Genomic DNA, 12,678 nt, shown 5'->3' on the forward strand with positions numbered 1-12,678 from the left:
CAGTACTGGTGGTAAGATGGATAGATGATAGCTAGATACAAAGATGATAGATAGATAGATAGATAGATAGACAGACAGACAGAAAGACAGGTAGGTGGGTAGGTAGGTCAGTCAGTAGATAGGACAGTGGGTAGGTAGACAGACAGAGAGATAATAGATAGAATAAAGGCAGATTAGGATCAAACCCATCTGCTGAATTAACTCTTACCTAGGAAGAAACCTTGCTCATATTGTCTTTAATTAAATTTTCATGCTTATTATTGAATCTAAGTATAGATAGATAGACAGATAGATAGATAGATAGATAGATAGATAGACAGACAGACAGACAGACAGACAGACAGACAGATAGATAGATAGATAGATAGATAGATAGATAGATAGATAGATAGATAGATACACACTCCCTGCTTTCTGCAAACACCCCTTTACAATATCCAGTTGTTCAGCAGGCCAACTGTATTTTGTGTTTTTATTTTTAGAAAGCAAAAATTCCCAAAACTTAGTATGGCAAAATCAAAACCAAGATTGCAATTGTGGAATCCCTCAGCAGCATGTTTACATATCAAGAAGTCACAATGGATTTTGATGCTGCAGGCAATGCAGTATGTGCTTTACCTTTTTCTGGCAGGAAGGCAGTTCCAAGCATAGCAACATCATGGCCCTGGGCAATCAAAGCTTAACAAAGCCTACACACTGATATTGTGAAATAATGAGAATAGATGATGTTGTTTTTATGTGGACTGGAAGTTTTCTCCCTAAGGTTTTTAATACAACTGGAGTTCAGGTTAACTAATAATCCTGAAATATGTTATGTGGTTTTGGGTCATCAGAAAAGAACTTTGACCATAGAAATAGGCCAATTTGGGAGATATTTTACAGCTAGATCCAATTATTTTTTCCTTGATTTTTCCGTCAAAGTCCCAAAAGGACCTTTCTTTACCATCAGAGTTATATTCTCAGCCCTTCATTTTTTACATTTACAAAGCATTTATGACTGCAAAGTGATTTCTACACTTTATTTATCAACATGACTTTACAGGGATAGAATTGAAATTATGCTCTTCTTCCTTTACAGATGAGTTAACTGAGATACGTGGAGATTATATGACCTCCCAAAGGTCATAGGAATATTGGCTTAGAACTCAAAAATGTCCTCATTATACAGATAGGGAGACTGAGGTCCAAAGAGGTTAGGTAACATGCAAAAGTCACAAAATTGAGAGGATTTGACCAGGTTTCTGGTTTAAAATCTATGCTCTTTCCACTGAACCATACTCCCTTTCACCACAGTTCATAGGACAACATCAAGGCTTCAACATAGATTTTCTGAAACCCAGACCATCGAAGATCATAGGACTCGGTAGACATATAAGTGGGGAGCTGGTGGTACACAAGTTTTCAACATAACTCTTTCACTGCAACAACATCAAAAAAAAAAAGAATGTTGTAGTCAAAACTAGAAAAAAAGATGGTAAGAAGAGAAGACAGAAGCATTTCAATACAATATAATACCAAAGGACTGTACTACCAAAATTTCCTACTCACCTTAACTACCCTTGGTTCTGTTGCATTTCAGATATAGTCAATAGCTGTTTCTTGACCACTTGGCACTCATGCTCCACATACCATGAAGTCCATCATGCTCCCAAAGTGACTCAATATCCTCCCTGATTCCCCATAATAGGTGAAAAATATTGATTCTATTCAGACAAGTGATGGAAAGAGGGTGCAACTGAAAAGAGTGTAGAAAAAGTCCAGAAGTGAAAAACTGATTAGCAAGGAAGCATCTTTCATGTTTAAGGGAAATGGATTCATAAACTTAGATCAGTGGTCAAGCTGGATATATGGAAGAGATCAATTCTGGACAGATCTATAGCTCCAAACTAAAACAAAACTGAAGGATCCCAGGTCCAAGGAAAATGAGCAGGAGAAAACAGGTGTTCTAGGGCAGTGGAAGAGGGAGGGGCTACTACTTAGAAGAATGTTGAACCTTAAAAGTGTCTACTATGAGGGGTAACTAGGTGGTACAATGGTTTGTACCAGCCTTGAAGTTAGGAGAACATCTGGGCAAAAGATTTATGTTAATTGCCTCCCCACAAAAATGCATCTATTGTGAAATTTTCAGTGTGAATCTTTACACCTCTGTTGTTGCTACATATCAGGGCATGATGATTGTTTATTTGGGGGCGGGGGTGAGTTGATTGTTCAGACATAAGAGCATTAATAGGGTCGGCCAGGTGGTATAGTGGTATAGTGGATAGAGCACTGGCCTGGGAGACAGGAGAACCTGAGTTCAAATCCAGTATCAGATACTTAATAGCTATATGACCTTAGGCAAGTTATTTAATCCCACTGCCTTGCAAGAAAAAAAGTGTTAATAAGACAGATTGAACAGAAAAGTGTGTATATATTCTCCACTTCCAATTTAGTTGTTCAATAGTATGCCAACTATATTGCTCTTTAAACATTACTTGAATTCATCAGGAGTATAGCTGAAGATTTAGGGAATTAAAGCATCGCCATGCAAGGGACCTGGTAATAATTGACTAATAATAATAATAATAATAATAATATAATTGGTATTTCTAAAGAACTTTAATATTTGTGAATTTTTTTATTTGAGTAATATAGCACACCTATGCTAAATGCTAAGGAGAGAAGGCTAGAAATGAAGGAAAAAAACAAAAGAACAGCAAGACTAAGAGTGAAAGGCTTAGTATAAACCCAATTCCTATGCAGATAAAGTAACAGTAGAACTTTTAAGGAAAGAGAAAAATTTGTCAAACATTCCAGAAAAGTCTATAACATGATGAATGAATATTAGGCTTTAAAGGAAAGTCAAATACAAGCCAAGAAAATGTTTTTAAAAAGGCTTGAAAAATGAAAAGTAAATATCCAGAAAGAATAAAAGTAAAACAAGAATCTTCGGAAGAATTCAAGAGAACCATATATTTAGAAGTTGGGTTAAAAATTAAATTATGACTCAGAACTATCAGAGAAGAAATAAACAATAAGTGAGGAGGGAAGGAAAATTAGAACAATGGCAGGTCATCATTCCAAAATATGATGGTCCTGAAAAAGGAAATGAAAATGTTGAATCTCAAAAAGTCAGAAATATAATAAAATCAGTGGAGTGATTCAGCATTTGTCCAGAGCAGCAACAACAACAACCTTGAAAGAATATTGAAATTTTACACCAGCCAAAGTGACTAATTATGAAGACAGAATACATAAAACATTTTACTATTGGTAACCTAGGAAATAATGTGATTAACTTAAATGCTTGAGTTTTCACTTTATAATATAGGTGAATTATTAGGAGGTGTGAAAAAAATATGGAAAACTACTGATTCAGTGATGCCTCAGACTGATAAAAAGCAAAAATACATCTCTGGAACTTGAATGAATCTATATTTAGCAAATTTTGTAAGCAGTCTAGAAAAGGACTTTTATTCTTCACAGTCTTCATCCTTAAGAAGCTGAAAGAGAGATAGAGACAAAGAGAAAGACAGAAACAGCTAAAGAAACTGGGGCATAATATTTTTAAAACTGGTCAGGAAATATCCCCAAATGATACAAAGCTGAAACTAATCATTTTTACAATACCTTTAAAAAAAAAGCAACGAGTTAATACTTCAAGAGTAATGTGAAATGAAGAGAATGCTTGACTTGCAGTCATTTAAAAAAGATAAACAATGAAATCAATTATTTCATGCTTCTAGGGCAAGACAAAGTTATATAAAAATAAAGTTGAGATCAATTTATTTTTAAAGGAACAAAGAGATTCTTGCTTCAGCACTACATATACTAAAATTAGAATTATACAGAGAAGATTAGCAAGGTCCCTGCTCAAGGATGTCAAGCAAATTTGTGAAGTTTCCATTTTTTGGATGTTACTTTCATTGAAATTGCCTCAAACAGGGCATAACAAATAGACACAGAAAAGTAGTAGAGGAAGGGGAAAAGAGAAAAGGAGAAAGGTAGAGAAGAGAGATTGAGGGAGGTAAAATCAGAAACAGAAAATGAGAATAGAGAAAGAGTAAACAAAGGAAAATTAACATGGAGAGAAGTATATAGCTAGTAATCATTACTGTGAATAACATTTTTCTCCTGATAAAGATGTCATCTCAAATATGTAAAAGAGTGAGTTAAAATTACAGAAATGGGGTGGCTAGGTGGTGCAGTGGATAAAGCACCGGCCCTGGAGTCAGGAGTACCTGGGTTCAAATTCAGCCTCAGACATTTAATAATTACCTAGCTGTGTGGCCTTGGGCAAGCCACTTAACCCCATTTGCCTTGCAAAAATCTAAAAATAAAATAAAATAAAATCAAATTATAGAAATAAGAACCAATGCTCAACTGATAAATGCTCAAAAGGTTGTGAACATGTAGTTTTCAAATGAAATAATTAAAGCTGTTTTTAGTCTTTTAAAAATATAGCTCTAAATTACTATTGATTAAAGAAATACAAATTGAAGCTTTGAACAACTACCCCATATATAACAGATTATCTAAAATGACAGTAAAGGAAAATTACAAGTGTTGAAGGGAACTTGAGAAAATCAAGATACTACTGTGCTACTGATAAAACTTATACTGGTTCAGCCTTTCTGTAACACAATTTGCAACTGTTCCCAAAAGTCTACGAAATAATGCAAATCCTTTGACCAAACAATGTCACTATTAGGGCTATATCCCAAAGAGATTAAAAAAAAAGAAAGGGTCTATATATTCAAAAATATTTATAGAAGCAGTTTAAGTGGTGACAAAGAGTTGAAAACTGACAGGATGTCAATGATTTGGAGAATGACTGAACAAGTTATTGTATATGATTGTGAGGAAATAAAATTATTCTATAAGAAATGATGAGCAAGATGCTCTCAGAAAATTGTGAAAGACTTACTTGATTTGATGCATATGAAATGAGCAGAATCAAGAAAACATTGCACACACCTACAGCAATATTGGATGAAGATCAATTGTGAATAACTTAGCTATTATCAGCAATACAATGATCCAAGACAATCTTGAAAGACTTGTGAGGGAAGGTGCTGTCTATCTTTAGAGAAAGAACTAGTGGAGTCTGAATGCACATTGAAATATATTTTTTCTTTATTTTTCTTGGAGCCTTTTTGTTTATTTTCTTTAACAGCATGATTTATATGGAAATGTGCTCTGCTTTAGTATACATAGAGCATATATCAAATGAGGGGGTGGGAAAAAAGGTAAAAAAGGAGAGAATTGGGAACTCAAACTTTAAAAAAAGAAGAAGAAAATTGTTTCAACGTGTAATTAGAAGGAAAATATAATATTTTTTTAAAAAATAAAGAGGAACAGTAGGAAAAAATTGATTTGGGTGATAGACTACAGTAAAATTTTTAAAGTTCTGGAAATAACTAAACAGTATATTGGAAAAAGTTTTGAACTTAAATTTAGGAATTTCTGAATTAAAATCTTTCTCAGATATACTTACTAGCTGTATAAGTCTAGATAAATCATTTAATTTCCCCCACTCACATTTTTATTTGCTATTAAATTGAACTTGATGGTTTCCTAGGTTCCTTGAAATGCTAAATCAATGACTTTATGAAAGGAAAAATAATTGAATTAATTCCCACCCAGTCTGGATGTAATCAGAAAAGAAATAAAAATTTCTTTTGAATCCTAAAACATATGCATTATGACAGGAGAATAAGATACACCACCAGAAGAAGGAAGGGACCAGTATGGCATAAAGTAAGAGACTGATCTTTGTCAAAATGAAAAATGGAGATGCTCATTGAAACATATTTGCATGATGAGGTTGCCTCATTATTATATTTCTTGTAGGGAAATGGGGATGAAAAACTACGGAGTTCAATTTTTCTGTGCAAGGGTCATATTCATTTGTGCATTTTATATGTACATATATATATATATATATATATATATATATATATATATATAATTTATGGGTGAGACACTGTGGGGAGTAAGTGGTAGTAATAGAAGAAGAGGTAAAATATAGTCCCTCCCCTCAAGGAGACAAACTTGACATGCAGGCCAATATAGACAAAGCAATGCAGGTTTAAAAAAAAGCTCAATAACTAAAAAAAGAAAAATAAACATTTAAAAAAAGAGAGATCAGCAAAAGCTTCCTACAAAGGTGGAATTTTAGTTGGAACTTAAAGGAAGACACAGAAGTATTACATCACTCCCAAGAGGAATGGTGTGTGAACCTCCAGGAGTTGTCCATGTGCAACCCTTGCCTGGCTTCCCAAAAGGCACAAATCTGGGAGGAGTTGAAAATGCTGAGCCAAAAATGCAATGTAAAATAGAAATAATCTCATCAAGAGTCCCACAGATTGTTTCAGGTTGATGTGCAAGTTTCAGCTTCTGTGTTATTACTTACCACCGATATATGTCTTCTATTAATGTGCATTTAGTACTATTACTTTTGTATATAGGAAATAAATACCTGCCCATTCCTGTTTTACGTTATACACTGAGTATCATTTTACTCTCTCTTCGGAAATAACCCTGGCCATGAACCCAAACTAAACTTTAACTAAATTTGCCCTAGGTCCTGGAGTGAGGATATAATATGACAAAGAAAGCACAAAAAATGAATTTCAGATGATTAAGATCACCTAAAGGCAGTGGGTGATATGATGGATAGAATACTAAACTTGAAGTCAAGAAGACAAGTCAAATCCAGACTATTACTAGCTGTATGACTGCAGAATAAGTCACTTAACTTCTATTTGCCTCAGTTTCCACTATTCTAAAATAATGTCAATAATAGTACTATACTCCAAGATTTCTGTGATTATCAGATAAGACAATCTTTATAAAAAAGTGCTTAGCAGAGTGCATGAGTATATTAGGCATGTTTATTCACTTTTCTTTCTCTTTCTCCAAGACTGAAACTCACCCATACTATGCATGTAAGCCCAGAAAATAGCCAACCTTTAGGGATCACAGAGAATATACAGTGTCCCTCCATTTGGCCCCAGCAGTGATTATTATTCTTAGTAATGTTTGGATGCATATATTCTCTAAAATGTGGAAGTCAAAACATGTGCTTAAAAAGCTATAAAGTACAGTGTCTAACATATATAATAGCAGTTATTTAATAAGAACTAGCTGATTGGCCACATATATTGCACATTTTTGTACACCTGGTCATTCTTAAGATCAAAACACCCTTGAAAGAAAAACCAGAGAAAATTACAGGAAAATATGAACCAATGATCTATAAGATTAAATTGTCCAAAGTGTCTCATTAACATTATACATTATTATCTCATTAAGATTATATTTTTAAAGAAAATACTCCTCAAATATAAAATTCTCCTCTCCTAACATTTCTCCTCCCCTGATTTTCTGCTCCTGTTGATATTCTCAATTAGTCCAGTAATTTCAATACTCTGATTTTTTTCTCCTTTGTTATCCCTTTCCTTACCTTTGAAGTCAACCTACCTGTATGGCCTAAATTAAGAGATTTTTCTTGTCAGATCTTAGTTTATATTTAGCCTTTTCAGTGAATATAATTTCAATGCTCCATACAAAAATCACTGAATCAAGATTCAAAAAACATGTTCAAATCCCACAACTGAGAGCTGTGTCAATATGGATCAATCAGTGAACTTCCTTGGGTATCAGTTTTCTAATTTGCAAAGTGAATGGGGTTTGAATTTAACAGCTTTGAAGGTCCTTTCACATTTTAGATCAGTAGTCCAAAGACCTTTTCCCAGGGTTACTCCTACATAACAGTAATTGGTACCATTCAACTTTCCCTTTCCTCTTGCTACCCTTTCTTCTTTTGGCTTTCACAATATCTTGTCCTGATTTTCCTACCTCTTTGACTATTCCCAAGTTATTTTTTTTTGCCTGGATATTCTACAACCTGCCAGTTTCTAAATCTGTACATACCCCAAGCTTAGTTCTTAACTTCTGTAATACTTTCATTATATTCTCAATTACAAAACTCAATCAAAAAAGTTTTTTTTATCAAAAAGCATATCCTGCTAAAACAATTCCATTTTTGTATTTTGTATATTGATCTCAAACTTGTTCTCTCTATGACTCATTTTTTTTTCTATTTGTAACATAAAGAAGTTAGACCTAATGGCCTCTCAGTTTCCTTCCAGGTCTGTGTCTATGTTGCTTTGAGGTGTTAAAGGAGATCATTTATAGTGCTAAGATTAGCCACCCTGAGTTCCATTTGACTTTTGGGATTCTATGGTGCAGCGAAACTGAGTAGATCTCCTTGAATTAAGACTTTTAGCTCTTTTTAGCAATTTTATTAATTTTATTTAGCAATCTATTTAGTAATCTTATTAATTACTCATACTCTGACTATTTTGTAAATAGAAATATTTGGCTGTGAATCATCATCCCTGTATTTTATTCTCATCTCTTGTGAATTATTAGTACTCTCTGATTTACTTCTTTCTATGTTGTACCTACCACTCTTTATAGCATCTGACATGAAATATATATAAACAGTTTTCTCCCTTGCCATTCATTCTTTTTCAGTTCAAGAAAGTTGATCAAATCCAGAGATCTCCTTAAAATTTTCATTTTTTATAAACCCTAGTTAAATAAATTCTATCCCAAACCATCACTCCCATATTTAAATTTTTCATCCAAAAATTAAGGTTTTATTCTTTGGTATCCCACTTTTAACCATTCATTCATTTCCCAAATCCATTTTTTCCTTTTGAAGTTCCAAACTTCAAAACCTCTTATGTCTCTAGGGTTTTTTGGTTTCTTGCCCAGGACCATATAATTCACAGAAATGATTCCTCACTTCCTTCTGGCAGTTTCATTCTTCACCCATTTGAATTACTAGAAGTGGATAGTAGTCATAAGATTTTATCAGTCTCGGGAGAGTTTCTATTACATCTTGGATACACAGGCCAGGGACAAGACAAACTCCCAATTGCTCACATCATATAGATGTATAACTGCCTAGGTATACCTCCAGAGTGAGTCTCAGATCACCACAGCTTATAGGATCATATCTTGAGAACTACAAGAGACTAAAGAGGTCCTATAGACCAACTTCCTAATTTTAAAGGAGCATAAATAAAGGCTCAGATAGAGTAAGAAACTAGTCCAAAGTAACCCTATCATAGGTAAAATTTGAAGATGGTTTCTATCTCCAAGTCCAACATTTTATCCATCCTTCCACCTAGTCTCTAATGCTCATGTTCCTTCAATTACACTAGGAAGTTTTATCCTGATTTCTTATTTGCCCCTTATAATAATTTGACCCCAATCTCACAGAGTCAGGGCATAATAGTGTAGGAAAAAAAGTGAGTTGACCTCAACTCAAGGAAGATCTGAGAACAAATATTATATATCTGTCACATGTTGACTGTGACCATTAGTAAATCCCAACTTCAAAGTACTCTAAAGAACTAAGACAATAAATTACTGAGAAGATGTCAACTTCCATTGCTAAAGGAAAATTCATCTTTTGTGAGTTACCTGCTTATTTATTTATATATATATATACATGTGCTTTTCCTCCCCATAAGACCAAGCTCCTTGAGATGTGGAAGTGGGATTTTGCTTTTTTTTTCCCCTAAGACTAAACCCATTGTTTTACACCTTTGTTGTTAATGTTCAGTTATATTCAGTTGTGTCTGATTTGTTCGGATCCAACTTGGGATTTTCTTGGCAAAGATGCTAGGGATGCCATTCCTTTCTCCAATGAGGAAACTGAGGCAAACAGGGCAAAGTGATTTGCCCAGAGTCACACAGCTCGTAAGTATCTGAGCCCAGATTTGAATCCATGATTCTTACTCCAAGTTGGTCACTCTGTCGACTATGCCAACTAGTCGTCCCATTTTACACCCGTACAACACTTAATAGATGTGTTTCTAATTGGATTGTATACGGCTCATTGCTTCTAGCACTGGCGGAAACACAAAGATAGTTCAATCACTGAAACTCCCTTTGATTTCTATATTTCCTGAAACTCAGACCTCATCATATTGTTATTCTTGCTGATAACCTTCCAATCTAAGACTTCAAGATATCAATTATATTGGTTTCCCTTGTATTATAAGGTTCTATCTCTGGGGATCGCCTTAGCAAGTTTTCTTTGGAGTTTGCTTTTCCATTCAGAAAAGTCCATGTGGGCAATTTCCTCCCTTCCCCCCTGCCCCAGATAACTATTCCACATACCCAGATGCACTTGATCAATGTAATGTCAGCCCACATCTTAATATAAAGTAGCACACCTTTCGACTGTCTTCCATGGGAAGATCTCATGTAGAAGGCCAATATCTAGTCATTGTTCATCCAGTATAATGGAAGGAGCTCTAGCATCAGAGGGTCTAGGTTCAATTCAGCCTTTAAGATAAACGTTCATAGCATTAGATAATTGAATGAACATCCGGGTCATCAGTTTCCTCATCTGTACAATGAGTAGTTTGGACTATATTATGTCTAAGAATCCTTGTAGATATAATCCTTCATCTTCTCTACTTTCAGAATTGACCAGACAGCAGTATCACCTAAGCATGCCTTTCCACTTCACTCTTTTAACTTTTTCTAAACCTTATCACAGAAAGAGATATCAATTAATATCTACATTTCAATCTCAATATATATAGATATATGCATATACGATTATTATGAATTATAAAGATGCTATATTATTATAGATTATATAGAGATATATATATATATAAATATAATTTCAACATTTCAAAAATTCTTAATTTTATTGGCATAGGTACTAGTAATCCCTCCAAAGATGCAGATAGCAGGACTTCTGTTTTTTAGTTGAAGACTTTTAAGAGATGCTAAGGATGAAAATATTTATCCCTGTCATCAATCTACTGATTAGCCTCTCTCACTTTAGTGAATGTTTTTCTTTGATTAGTCAAGAGAAATGCAGTTCACCATCAGTCCTAAACTCTGGGTCATTTCACAAGGAGTCATCAGAAGAGAAATTTTATAGAGCTCTGTGTATATGTATACATTTTGTATGTATGTATATGTGTGTGTGTGTGTGTATGTGTGTGTGTGTGTGTACTTCCAATGACATTGGCAAATGTCTTAAACTATAATTTGCAGAGAAGGTATTGAGTTGTATTAGAAGGAGTTTCCTAACCAGGGAGTTGCAAATGCCAGCGAAACAACAAATCCTATTCCAGTCCTTCCTCCCTATGGGTAACTATATGTTGCCTTTGTGTTTTTTGGCATTTATAGTCCCTAACCAAAAAAAAAAAATTTGCACATAGACAACACTTGATAAATACTTGTTCATTAATGAGCATTAGCTAAAAGTAGAATGAGACTTACAACTGGGGTTGAAACAATTATATTTATGAATTGTTCTGCATAATGTAATTTCAAAGACTAATTTTAATTTTTAGTTCATACCATAAGAGCACAGCTTTAGAACTGGAAAGGACATTAAAAGTCATTTAATCTAATCCTTCATTTTACATGAGAAAACTGAGATTCAATGAGGCTAAGTGACTTGACCTGGATCACATAGTAATGGAAGAGCTATAATTTGAATGCAAGTCCACTGTTTCCATACCCAGAATTCTTTCCACTGTACCAAATTATATCATATGCCTTATGGTAGGTATAATTTGCTTCCATAAGAAAGTGTTGATGTAACTTGTCTCTTTGGTGTGAAATCCCTTTCTCCCCCAACCACTATATGAAACAATGAAACTAAGAGGGTACATGTAAACATTTAAACATTTAAATTCAAGTCAACAAATATTTACTGAATACTGAATTAATAAAACATCATTTTTGCCTTCTAGGAGATTACAGCATGCAAAGGGAAAGACCACATTCATGTGAAAAATATAATGCAAATCATAATATGATAAATGTTGGAAGATATAAAAGACAACGATCTTAGGGAGGATTAGTAGAGAGGGGGAAAGATCAGCAAGGGGGAATTCCAGAAATTAATAGAGTTGTTATTCCACATTATCACAGAATTTCAGAGTCAGATGGAATACTCTAATCTCATTTATTCCACCCCTCCAAAAAATACTTTCTTCAAAACATTCAATAGCATAACTAATGAATATGCTTAATCAATATACATTTAACAAGTACCTGCTATATACCAGATCTCATGCTAAGTGTTGTGGATACAAGGACAAAAATTGAATTGTGTTCCTTTCCACCTAGAAAAGCATGTCTGCATACATGCAGGCATGTACACATATATATGTGTACTTGTGTTTATATACTTTCATATATATATGAATTTATATATAAAATATGTGCATATATAATATTATGAGCAAAAATATACAAACCAAATAGGGAAAGGGAAGTAAAACAGGAGAAAAAAAGAAGGGATGGATAGAAGGAAGGAAGGAACAAATGAACAAATGAATGAACGAATGAACAAAGGGAGGAAAGGAGGGAGTAGGGGAGGGAGGAAGGGAGGGAAGGAAGGAAGGAAGAAGAAGGAAGAAGGGAAGCAAGGAAGGAAGGAAGGAAAACACAATGATGAATTCAAGGTAGTATTGGAAGGACACTGGCTACTTGGCAGCAATCAGGAAAATCTCCATATGTGGAGGATGATTTGTGAATATGGTTTAGTAGCAAGGACTGACCTTGGGGTTAGAAAGAACTAAGTTTTAGCCTTGACTCAAACACCTATTGGTTATAAGCTCCCAGGCAAGTCTCTTAAGT

At 34.2% G+C, this 12,678-nt stretch overlaps 1 pseudogene; it reads left to right on the plus strand.

Annotated features, from left to right (window-relative positions):
- The first annotated feature begins 3,790 nt into the window (after positions 1–3,790).
- LOC141515688 (U6 spliceosomal RNA) lies at positions 3,791–3,891 on the plus strand (annotated as a pseudogene).
- The last annotated feature ends 8,787 nt before the right edge of the window (positions 3,892–12,678 follow it).

The sequence above is a fragment of the Macrotis lagotis genome, chromosome 2 (assembly GCF_037893015.1).
Source record: "Macrotis lagotis isolate mMagLag1 chromosome 2, bilby.v1.9.chrom.fasta, whole genome shotgun sequence".
NCBI lineage: Eukaryota > Metazoa > Chordata > Mammalia > Peramelemorphia > Peramelidae > Macrotis > Macrotis lagotis.